This window comes from Cricetulus griseus, chromosome 2 (assembly GCF_003668045.3).
Source record: "Cricetulus griseus strain 17A/GY chromosome 2, alternate assembly CriGri-PICRH-1.0, whole genome shotgun sequence".
In the NCBI taxonomy this organism is placed as follows: Eukaryota; Metazoa; Chordata; class Mammalia; order Rodentia; family Cricetidae; genus Cricetulus; species Cricetulus griseus.
In genome coordinates, this window is record NC_048595.1 from 295,316,047 (window position 1) to 295,329,338 (window position 13,292).

Genomic DNA, 13,292 nt, shown 5'->3' on the forward strand with positions numbered 1-13,292 from the left:
GGCTTTTATGTCCAATCATAAACTATTCCTTAGAGGTAAGAATATATATTTTAAAGACATCCAGAGGAAAAGAATTGCCCATTGTAATACTTACCTGTGTTCTAAATGTTATTTTTCCCTAAAAGTGTGTCTTTTATAATATCATTTAAAGATTTCTCTGATGTATTTATTCATAAATATTATAATTTTCATGAGTTGTGAAATATGCATGCTAGCAATTTGTTGATTTCCCTAATGCATAACCCAGCTCTTAACTGCCTCCCCATTTCAAAGGTTACTCACAATTAAGCAAAGGATTATAATTGTTGAGAAAGAACCGTCTTTGTTATATAGAACCCTTTCTTCTTATTGTCAGTAGTGACCACTCGGTCCTAAAAGGCAATGTCTCACTAAGGAGCATTACAACTCTTCTGTATGCAAGCTGGTCAGATAGACTATTTCTGTCTTGCCATTGTCTGTTCAAGTGTATTGACAGAAATCTGTGTATATGTTAGATTTATAGGGTAATACTCATAGCCGTTGTATGGAAAAAAAGGCAGATATAATGTTCTTAGTAATTCTGGCTTTTCAGAACCCCAAGACAAAAACGTTAAAATAATTAGCTAGCATTTCTCATGAAGGAATACCCTAGATTTTAAACCCTCTATCTGAGGATTCCTTAAATATGAGTCCATATGCCCACATTTTCCTTTTTAAAACAAAAAACAAAAAAACCTCAACTCCAACAAAAATTTTGGATCTTTCTCTTTGTTTTCATTATACCCCACCCCACATATGTGTTCCAGTCTACAGTATTCTGTTGGAATAGCAAGCAGGGACTTTGAAAGCCAGTGACAGAAACCTTTGGAAAAATTAAAGGTTAGGGGGCTTAAGCACCTTATGATCTGTGGTTTAGTCTGAGATTAGATCCTATGGGTTGGATTTTGCTTTTGATGTCTCAGTAACGGAAAGTGAATACTCATCTTCATTTCTTCAGCTAATGAATCATTAGATTAAACACAAGACCTGCCCTAGTGAAGGCCTAATTGGAGGTTAGTGTAATTGATATCAAAGCACATCCCGCTTTCTTTGACATCAATTAGCTGGCTCCCTGCTGCACACTTGCACTTTAGGCTTCATTTCTACTCCTCCTTGTATTCATGCAAAGTAAAATGCAAATGAGTTGCCTATAGTGAGATCTCTACTTAAAAGTCCTCAGAATTGACTATTCTAGGAGGGCTTCAGTTAAAACTTTAATCTTTATTTTGAAGAACTGGGAGTGATAAGAAACAAAAGGGCATAGTCATTCTTCCTAACAATTTTTTTGTGTGTGTTTTCTTCCCTGTGTCTAGAATGCTGTGCCTAACTTACAAACAATGATTTCCACTTAATCAGTAAAGCCAAAAATGTCATTGTCTAACTTAGTGGCCTGGTGTATGTATCTTTAAATACGGGATTAATACATGAATGTATTACCTAATAAACATTATTTAAATTTATTGTACACCAAAAATACTGTAAATAGAGACAGCTGAAACACACTTGTGAGAACTCACCAACTCTAGACCATCAGCCATGACAAGCCTCCATGGGACTGAACTAGGTTCTCTGCATGTGGGAGATAATTGTGTAGCTGGGTCTGTCTGAGGGGCCCCTGACTACAGGACTAGTATCTATCCCTGATGCATAAGCTAGCTTGTTGGAGCCCATTTGCTATGGTGGGATGCCATGCTCAGATTTAATGCAGGGAGGAGGGTCTTGGTCCTGCCTCAACTAAATAGGCCAGGCTTTGTTGACCCACAATGGGAGCACTTATCCTGTGGGAGTAGTGGATGGGGGTTGCCTGGGAGAAGTGAAGGGGGCACAGAAGGATTGGTGGGGGCAGGGGAGAACTGTAGTTGGAGTGCAAAATAAAATATAAAAAAAGAAACTTTAAAAAGAAATGTTATTTAAAAATGTAAGAAGAATACTGTAGGTAACAATATTATTTTAAAATTCCAAGAAAAAATAGATACCAAATATATTTACCCCAAATATAAGTATGTGAGGATATGTGCATGGGTGTGTTCTAACTTGTATTATATAATACATGCATATTTCAAAATAACATTTTGGGCTGGAGAGATGGCTCAGACTTAAAGGCTAGGCTCACAACCAAAATAACATTTTATATATAAGTGTTGTGTAGCTATTTCTTCTAAAATAAGGGACAGTAAAACTCAAAAGACTTGAGAAACAAAAGAAACTGATTGGGCTCAGAAACTATTACAAGGGCCAGGAATCTTGCAAAGTTACAAAATTTGTCAGCTCCCACTGCAAGGTTCTAAAAGCAGTAAACACTGTTGCAGAGAGGAGACTCTCAAACCAGTCAAGTTGCCTGTAGTTCAGGCTGTTTGCTGCAGGAAGGCAGATTTTTTTAAGTCATTCAGGCTTTATGTGATGCACCTGCCTTTAAATCACTGAGGTCCTTGTAAGAAAGGCACATGACTCACTAAACTAGACCTGAGTGAGATCATTCTTTGGTCTGTGTTAACCTCCTTTTTGAGGTGATTAAAATGTTTGCATCTCTCCAGAAAAATCAACACAACAGTAAGTATACACTTTTATGTTTATTAATTAAAGTAATTTTAAAAGAAATACTGTCACAGTATGTCCATAGAAAATAATTCTTGATTCATTAGTCATTGGGTGTTTCCCCACCACACCTTCTGTCAAGAAAAATGGATTGTTTACTACTTGATGGATACAGACTATCTGAAAGTACAATTTTGAATATCACAACAAAGCTAAACATTGACACTTGTAAAGTGACATGCCACCAATGCTTTGGTAAAAACAAGACACTGATGACTATGGGTCACGTAGGTTTGTGCAGAGACTCATCAATCTCTGAATATTGGGTCATGGAAAGCTGTAATCACCTGGATAGAGAAGCCACCAACCACTTAGATGAGATTTCTTCCTTTGTTACTGAATTTTCAATTCATGTCTTCTAAAGACTGAAAATAATAGTCACGAATTTAACAGTTAAATTCTAGTTGAAATTCTGATGTATTTCTATCTATAGAGATACTTTTACTCATACTCATCTTTAATCTTTGCTTAGGATAGAAAACTCATTGTTGGCTAGCATTACCCTGGGGATTGTAGGGATTTCAAACCTTTATGAGCTAGGTGTCAAATATATGAGGAATGCATAAAAAATGGTCTTAGGCAAGTATAAGAAGTCACCATTAAGCACTAAGAAAAGCTACATAAGACAGAAGTGAATCAGGTGTTCCTCAAGTTCACCTTGAACCCTGGATACAAATGCAGTGAGTAGAGACAGGAGATGCAATGGCTAACAACATTCTTCACCACCAAAACTGCATATTCAGCTTACTCACTAAATATTGAAATAAAGCATATGACAATTGCTTTGCATCTCTCCAGGAAAATTAACACAACAGTAAGTATACACTTTTATGTTGATCAATTAAAATAATTTAAAAGAAATTTTGTCAAAGTGTTTCCATAGAAAATAATTCTTGATTCAAGTCATTTGGTGTTTCCCCAGCACACGTTTATAAAGATAAATCAATAAGAAAATAGCATAGAAAAAAATGTGAAGAGATGACTCAACAAACAAAGCCATTTGTTCCATTTCTGAAATCCTGAGTTTGATCCCCAGAGCTAGCAGGTTGGAAGGAAAGAATTTATTCCAGCAAGTTGTCCTCTTATCTCCACATGTGTATGAGACATGAGTATGTTCCCTACCCCTCACACTAAATACTTGAAGACTTTTATTTTTAAATTAACATTAGAAAGTTGAAAATACAAAAATAAAAACCGTAGGCAAAAGTTGTTAAAATTATTAAGAGTTTGTTGTTTTTATTTTTAAAATGTATGTACTTTACATTCTGTTCAGACACTATGATTCATAGTCTTTAATATACTGTATGAAATACATTCTGGTTATGTGATGATTTTATGGAGAATTTAACAATGTTTCTTCAGCTTATATGGAGACAGATTAGGTAATCATGAACAAAAAGGAAATTGTCCAAGGAGTCCAGAGTGTTCTTCTTGTTACCCCCCCCAGTGTTGGTGAAGGTTGTGGAATGTGTGACAACCAACATATTTTAAAGTTTATATAAAACAAAAGAGAAAATGGCTATAAAAGATGGGATCCAATAGATGAATGTGTCTAAGGTGGAAAACAGATGTTCCTGTTTCTTCCTGTCAATGATGTAACCCTGAATTCAGACATTAAGCCCAGATGGTTTAGGCAAAAGGAGGCCTGTGGCCACAAATTTGGTAAAATTTACCACAAATTTGGTGAAAATTAAATAATTTTTATTACAGTTCTTAATTTCATGGAGTTTAATTACTAAATTTAAACTGTAGTATTTTTTTAAAATGAACCTATGAATTATTTATATCTGGATGTATTCAACCAAGAAATTATTTGGAAAGATTATGAGAATCAAGTCCAGTTGCTGTAAACCTCTTGGCAGCACAGGATAAGCCACATGACTGAGACTGCAATGTGAATCACACTTAACCTTGTTAAGGTAACACTTAACCTAGAATTATATGGAATTAAAGCTGAGATGGCTTATCAGACCAAAGAATGATTGCAAGTATAACTGGTCATAATTGCCCATTGCATGAAGTTTAAAAAATAAAATTAATAAATATTGGACACAATTAAATAAAAGTAGCACAATTATGGAAAATTAACATCAGAATTGAGATTTAGAAAGACTAGGAAGATGGATATCTTTCATGATCAAGTAGATTTCTAGATTCCAAGGGCTAGTGCAAACAGGGATGGATCAAAGCTGTAGAGTATAAAAATTGAAGCCAGGTAATTTCATCCTGTCTGTAGTTTAAGTGTATAAATTCTATTGTAAAAGTATGTAAAATAAATAAGAATAGCACCTTGCTTAAAACCAAAACGTATTTAAACAGCTTTATTAAATATTAAATACATAATAAAATAAATGCATATTTTACTTCTTATTAATTCAATGTCTATAAGAATCAAAGCAACTCTGAGATACCAACTCACACTTGTAAGAATGGCTAAAATCAAAAACACCGACAATATATGCTGGAGAGGATATGGGAACGACCCTCCATTGCTGATAGGAGTGCAAACTCATACAGCCACTTTGGAAATCAGTATGGTTGTTTCTCAGGAAAATGGGAATCAGTCTACCTCAGTATCCAGCAATTCCACTCTTGGGCATATACCCAAAGAATGCACATTCATACAACAAGGACATATGTTCAATTATGTTCATAGCAACATTATTTGTAATAGCCAGAAACTGGAAGCAACCTTATGCCCCTCAACTGAAGAATGAATAAAGAAAATGTGGTACATTTACACATAAGAGTACTACTCAGTGGAAAAAAACAATAAAATCTTGAAATTTGCAGGCAAATGGATGGAACTAGAAGAAACCATCCTGAGTGAGGTAACCCAATCACAAAAAGACAAACATGGTATACACTCACTCGTATATGATTATTAGACATAGAGCAAAGGATTAAAGTCTACAATGCACACCTCCAGAGAAGCTGAGAAACAAGGAGGACCCTAAGGGACACATGCATAGTCCCCTGGAGAAGGGGAAAGTAATAAGAATTCCTGAACAAATTGTAAGCACGAGGGAGGGGGGAGGAGAGAGGGAGGTAGAAGAAAGAGGAGGGGAATGAACATTTTAAATGACATATCTGAGGTTTACAAACTTATCTCATAATTACCTGCTTTAGATTCAAACCTGAAAACCTGTAAAGGAAACTAGATGAAGCTTATTTCTAGAATTAGTTAGTATTCTGTGTGACCACTAATATTCCAACAGAAGTTATAAGGGGGAAATGTTGCAGAATATTTGTTTATACTGTGTGAAGATCTGTCACTGTGGCTGGTTTAACAAGGAGCTAAATTCAGTGTGAACTGAGGACTGAACTTGGCCTATGGAAAACTTCATTGCAGAATAGAGAAATGACTGAAATTTTGAAACTAGAAAATAGGAGACTGGACAGGAAGCTTCTAGGGCATCATGTAACTCTTCACACTTGCAGTGTAATTAAGAGACAAAAAAATCAATTAAATAGGAGGGCTTGTTTCCCACTCTGAATCAAAAGGTCACTTTAGATTTGAGTAGAAGGCTCAAGCCTCTTTCCCATGGTCCTTTAGAAACATGGATGAAGTCTTATCAGTTTCTTAGTCAAGAAGCAAAGGAAACTTATTTTGTACAAGCCAGGTATGTAGTGACTTTTACCTGACTATGGCATAATTCTAAATGATTTGAATAACCTTCTGAATAAAGACCAGTCACTCATATCTAGCCAACAGACAAAAAGGAAAACCTGCTCTAAAAGGAGCTATCACCTGGAGCAGCTGATACTCATTTACACTCTATGCTACATGAACAGGAAAACATTGTTATAACTCCAGTGTGAGGAGAAGAGAGGGTCTGTGCTCAAGAGACAAGTGAGACCACATATGCATATAATGATTCAGCTACTGCACTTCTGGAGTCAGCAAGTAAATATATATATATATATATATATATATATATATATATATATGGATATTCATATGTATATATGTGCATTTATACAAGTGCACATACTATGGAAAGAAACACAAATGGATGAAAAGATGGGGAATATCAACAGAGAATGGTATTATTTTTTAAAATTAAGAAAATAGTTAATTAACTAAAGCATCTAAAATGTCTTTATGCATTTATTTGTCATCATGGATGCATTAAGTTCAACAGATAAATTCCACAGAAGAAAGAACTGGAGAATTCAAAAGTATTTAAATGAATCCAAAGAGAGACGAAAGTAGAAAAGAAAAATATAAAGAGGCAAGTGAGGCAAGATGAAAAGCTAACTCATAAAAGTTGAATCCTGGTGAGAAGGGGGAAAGGATTCTTGCATGTAGAAACAATAGCTGAGCATTCTCCAAACTGACAAAAGTGATCAGGCTATACATGAAAGAAACTAACAAATGAGTAAAATCAAACAGAATGCCCAAGACCAAGAACAATACTGAAAAATAACCATAGTCCAAAAAAGGGAATTTTTAGTAAGGAGAGTTTAATATCAAAGAAGACAATGAAATACTTCAAAGTATTAATATAAATTTTTAAAAAACAAAAAGGTATTTTAAAATAAAATTGATGTGGGAGGGGAGCATGCAAAAATATCTGAAAATGTCAGGAAAGATTCAAACCCTAAGGAAATGAATGAATATGAACAGAAAAATAATTGAGGTAAAACGCTAAACTCAAATAATATGAAAAATGCTTGAAAACATGTATATTGGATAAATATGAATTACGCCTAAATATGTTAGCAAAATAATATGGCCAATAATGTTAAATTTTGGTTAGTGTATGTAAGCATACTAAATGTGCTTCACAGCTAGAGTGGGCCTAGGCAGGTAGCCTAGAAAGACTTCATTAACACTAACTCCCTATCTCTTCAGTCTTCCTACTAGCTGTGTACGACAGACTTCTAACAAAGCTCCATAAGGAATTTATGCAAACACATCCATCACTGTATCATTGGCTTAGCTGGGAACTGGACCAAAAGCCTGATTTCCATTTCTATTTATAATGAAATGTGTGAGTCAATCTCTGAAATGCTAAATGTAATTTAGAAGCAACATAAGCATATAGCATGCTGGGTGTGTAGAGTGTATCTGTATTCATAGCTACTCAAGAGTCTGAAACATATGAATTGTTTGAGCCCAGAAAATTATGATTAGCATAGGCGGCAGAACAAGACCCTATATTAGATTTTCTTAATGAAAAATGTTGGCCGACACATAACTATTGTTTAGAAAAATATGAAATATTTATCTCCATGAATCCTATGAATCTGTGATACAGTGGGAGGGCTATAAGCCATACAAGAGGCAAGGGTATTCATATTTGATTACTGACGGTAGAAACAATTAGATAAACAATAAAAAAAAATGCTGAACACATGTTTGAGGATCTGCAATTTTGGGAAGAAAATGTTTGCAGAGAAAGGAAGAGGGAAATAAAACAGTAAAGCAACAGAGGAGGAGTCGGGGGGGGGGGCGGAGTTGTGCCGGCTAGTTTTATGTCAAAAGGAATAGAGCAATTCATTGAGAACTCTCTTTTCAATTTCACACCCCAGGTTTTTTTTATAGGACTGTTTGTTTTTCTAGTGTTCTGCTTTTTGAGTTGTTTATTCTACACATAAGTCCTCTGTCGGATGTATAGTTGGCAAAGATTTTTTTCTCCATTCCCCAGTCTTCTTCCTCACTCCATTGGTGGTATCCTTTGCTGCACAGAAGCATTTTAGTTGTTGTATGAAGCATAATCTGTCAAGTGATGCTCTTGTTTCCCACACTACTGGAGTCCTGTTCAGAAAGTCCTTATCAACGTTTGTAAATTGAAGCACACATCCTACTTTTTCTTCTAATGTTTTTAAGCTATATGATCAAGTGCTAAAGTGTCCAAATACAGGGAAATAAAATTAATCAGCATTTTCACCCAGTTGAGAACTCTGGAACCAAAATAGCAATGAATACATTGGTTCCTGGATGTTATAGGGAGTAGCCAATCACTTTCTGTTTGGATTCATGACAGAAAGCCCACTCCTTACTCATTTTCCAAAACTTCATTTCAAGAATAGGCACTGAGCTTCTTCACCAGCTGTGTCATAATTGGTTATAAATATGATACAAGAGTTTTGAATCTAGAAATATTGCCCACTCCACATTCTGGAGCATATCAATACATCTTAACCGAACATATTAATGACTTTTATAATTCACAGACAAATAATTGCTATATAAATGACAGACAAGAGAGATGACAGATTGTAAATTGATAGAAAACAGATGATAGATCAATAGATATATAGATGATAGATGATATTTATATAGATGATAGAGAGAGATAGAAGATAGGTGCATAGATAGATTATATAGATGATAGATATATAGATGACAGATTAATAAATAGCTGATAGATAATTGATGGTGCACAAAATTTTTATACCTACTGCTTTTATAACAAAAGTGATAGGTTTTATGATAATGCCCCGTCTTTCATCCTTGTCTTAATGACAAGAAAACGTGTGTCAAATAAATTCATTGTATATACAATTTAAAAAATAATTTCATGTGCATTATGACACTTTTTCAAAATCCCTAAGAAATAATTAGGATACGTTTGACACTGGTATTATGCCGTCTAACCTGATAAGTTAGTTAACTTGTCTGAGCCTTTCTAGGAAGGTCTTCTGCTACTAGGTATCTCAAAGTATTTCCTGTGTTTGTAGCTTAGTCTAGAACATTTGGAAATAAAATTCGTGGGTTTAACCTCATTCGCAATAATCTGTGTTAATTAAAACAAGAAACAAGAATGACTTGACATTTTAGTCCTTTTGCAAAATGTAAATGGTATGTGAATACTTTCTTCTGATTTCAAACTTAAGACAAAACACAAGACTTATTAAGTAGTAAGAGGAATGGAAAACTTATTTTGTCTCTCATTTAACAATTGTTAGAATATCTAGAACAATCTCAGAAAAGCATATTTTCCTGGGAACTCCGTGGTTTCAAGAAAATTGCAATTAGGATAATAATAACATTTATGTATATAATGAAATTTATACTTAGGAATTTGTTATTTTAAAAGTTTCGTATCTCCATAGTTTCCTTATAACCTCTGAGTGCTTATTAACCTACTGACTTCAAGCATGTAAATAGCATTTCATATGTAAGTGCCGTACATATGAACAAGCCTGTTACTTCTATTACAGTAACCCTTGCTGATACAGCCCAACATCCAATCTTTTCAATGTTAATCACTCTTTTAAAATTATCAAACAGTTTTAACCAATTTCTCAAGGGATTGCAAAGAAAACATCCCTGCATATTAATCAATTTCTCACAAACAAAAATTTAGGAAACAAATTATTTCAACAAATCAAAAAAAAAAAAAAAACAAAACACCCATGTATTGATCGGTTAGTTGAACCAAATATTGAGTAACTGTGTATACAGAAATAACTGAATTGAAGCTCTTTGGCCTAAATTATCTAATAATTCAGGAAGATGAAAACATAGAAAATCAAATAACCCTAATAAATTATAGGGGGTCTTTACTTTTCCCTTAAAAAATAGTTTCCTCTATATCTTCATTCAAGAAGGTTCAAGCTCTCAGAGTATACGAAAAAGTGACTTATTATGGACTTCAGTGGGAGAACTTGAAGGTCTTATAGAAAGATAAATTACCAGATGACTTCTACACTTCATATTAATTATTACACTACTTTTATGGAATTGTTGATGCACACCTATCAATTTTATATTACTGTGAACTTTTCATTTAGTTTATGCTTAATTAGCTCCGGAGCCATGCACTAGAGGAGAAGGAGGAGGAAGAGGAGAGCTGTCTTAGAGGAAGATAAAAGTTCTCAGAGTTGGGAAACAAGAGACGTAGATAGCATGCCTTGAGACAATAATTCCCAGGAAACACAGCTCAACCCTAATCCAGGAACATTTTCTGCTCTTAATATGAGCAGCACTAATAACTTGAATTGCATGGTCCAGTGATTAATACCTTCTTCTCATTCATTTGAAATGGAAGTTTTTTTTTTTTTTTTTTATTACTGGCCCCTCTCTCTGGTTCACTGTTGTATAGATGGAGAGACAGAGTGCTTGGGATTTAGGTCATAATTATTTAGATCAAGAGTTGCTACACCCCAAACACCTCATCCTTAACCGTATCTGATCTGGTTTATGAGATCATAGACTTCTTAATTGATGCTATGACAGCATAAAGTCATGGGTGCTTAGGAGACGTTAAGTGTGACTTGTATACTGCTAAAAAATGAATCACTGGAGCTGGAGGTAAGACTGTGGTAGGCTGTTACCAAAGTGGAATCTAGTGACTCACAATTTCCTGTAACCACAGTCTCACAAGATTCCCAACTTCATGAAATTTGTGTTTGTTCATGGGATATCAACAAATTCATTTAATGCAGAGCTTCTGTAATTAGTTACACATTGGGGTTTGTGTTCTTTTTAAAATATTTATTTTTATTTATTTATCTATTTATTGTATTATTTATGTATGCCTGAATGTGTGTGTGTGTGTGTGTGTGTGTGTGTGTGTGTGTGTACCATGTGCATGCAGGAGTCCATGGAAATCAGAAGAGTCATCCATTCCCCTGAAGCCAGAGTTATCGTCACCATATTATAAACCCATGTCTGCTACAAGTGCTCTTAACTGCTGAGTCCTGTCTGTAGTTTGCAGTTTTGAAACATTGCTACCACTAGGGGAAGAAATAGCAAACACCACACAAAGCCACTCTTTTTTTTTTTTTTTTTTTTTTTTTTTTTTTTGCTAAAAGCCTGCATCCGGCCAGTTTTCTAAATGGGTACATTGGTATGATTAGGTAAAAGCAACAAAAGAATTACCAGCTATTTTTAGGAGGCATCAATTTTCTCTGTGACTATGTTGCACAGTATTATCCATCTGTACAAAACCAAAGGCCTTTACAGCTGGGCTGGCTGATCGCAGACATTCTCTCATATAAGAAGAGGGTGGGGGTCATTAGCCACTTATCTGGGTATTCAGTCACTCCTCCTCCTAGCCAGTTATATGCAATTCTACTTTAATTGCAAATGATCTCAGTAGCTGAAGGCTGGGTCTAAAACATAGGCTGGAAAGACTAGGGCCAGGGGTTCTATTTATGCAGCTATGAGGAAGCCAACATCCATGCTGTAGAAGACTGGAGTGTGGCTGTTTTGGCATGCTTTATAAGCCACACCAAACAAACTCACTAATTCCCCAGGGGGATTTGGAGGACTGAAACTTGGATTTGTTATTGGGACCTTAGATCAAGTGGGAGTACATGTTTGTTCCTACCCTCAACCTTATTCCCTGTGAAAAAGTTTCGGACCACACTCCTATGCCTGACTAAGGCTGAGAAATAGGAAACATTTAATTAATAACACCCACTTGACCCTTCACTATCAACTAGTTATTTTCTCCAAAGATGCTTTAGTTGCCAAAGTTGTATATCCATAAATACATACTAACTTTAAAATGTCTTTATGGAATTGGAGTTTTGTCAGTTGTCCTAAGCAATCTGGTACCACCAGGATAAATTCAGTTAAATTTGAATATCTTTTTCTGCCTCCTATGCTTTTAGCATAGGATGATCTACAAATTGAGATCTTAAAAGGGTTTTACAGCTTGGATCAAGTCTAAACTCATTTACTCATGCATATTCAGGTTTGACATTTGGAATTTAAACTTAGAAATCTGGATTTTTCCTGAATAATCTTTGTTGAAGCTGGAAGGCAGGACTTTGAACGCAGAATGAGAATAGACACATATTAAAAGCCACAGATTCCTAGGATGGTTACCAAGCTTCAGGAGTTTTTCTTCAACAAATACTTTCTAATTTGCTGAATCAATTAGTCAAATTCCAGAGTCCAGAAAATGCTGGTGTTGGTAATCTTGCAATTTTATGGTTGCTTTTCATGAAAAGTGTTTCCTGGGCTCCTTACTCAATCTTCCTTAAAGTTGTTTCCTAAAATGCTTCTATATTTAAAATCTTTATGTAGTATCTTCTTACTAATATACAAATAGCATGTCAACATTCATTTATTTAAATTTGTATTATGTTATTGGCCATGCTTGCTGGTTATTCTTGTCCAATGGTTTCTAACACTTACCTTGTTTTCTCCATTCTGTGTATTTAATCCCTTCTCAGACAAGATGTATAATTTTCACGGTGTAGATCATAAAATCCAAGAAGAATTATACCACCAATGGGTACATTATTCCCTAAGGAACAACCCACATTCTACAAGTGACCTGACACAGAAACTATGAGTCCACACATATGAGCAAGAGGGCTTTCCCCGGGTCTTCCACAGAATCACAAACAAGGAAAATCTTGCACTAATCTCCAAAAGAGACAAAGGAAACTGCTTACTAATTCAGAGGCATATTACAAAATGAATTAAATAATAAGCAATAGTGACATAAAAAGGCATTAAAGAGAGAAAACTACTTTATTTCACTGAATTATTTTAGGATACACAGTGAACATGAACAAAGAACATAGCATACATGTATGAAGATATCACAATGTAACACATTATATTCTACAATAAATTATCATAACATTTAAAATTTGTCACATTATTCAAAGAAAATAAAGTATAATTTAAGGTCATGATTAATTTACTCTGAATGAGAAACTAGACCCAAATTTATTTAGTTGCAAATTTCACAGGACATAAGGGA

The 13,292-nt window shown here is 34.7% G+C and overlaps 1 protein-coding gene across 4 annotated transcripts in view; it reads left to right on the plus strand.

Moving 5' to 3' along the window:
* Nucleotides 1-13,292, plus strand: part of LOC113834099 (protein SET) — a 153,554-nt gene that overhangs the window by 12,243 nt on the left and 128,019 nt on the right. The gene's annotated exons all lie outside the window — the stretch shown is intronic.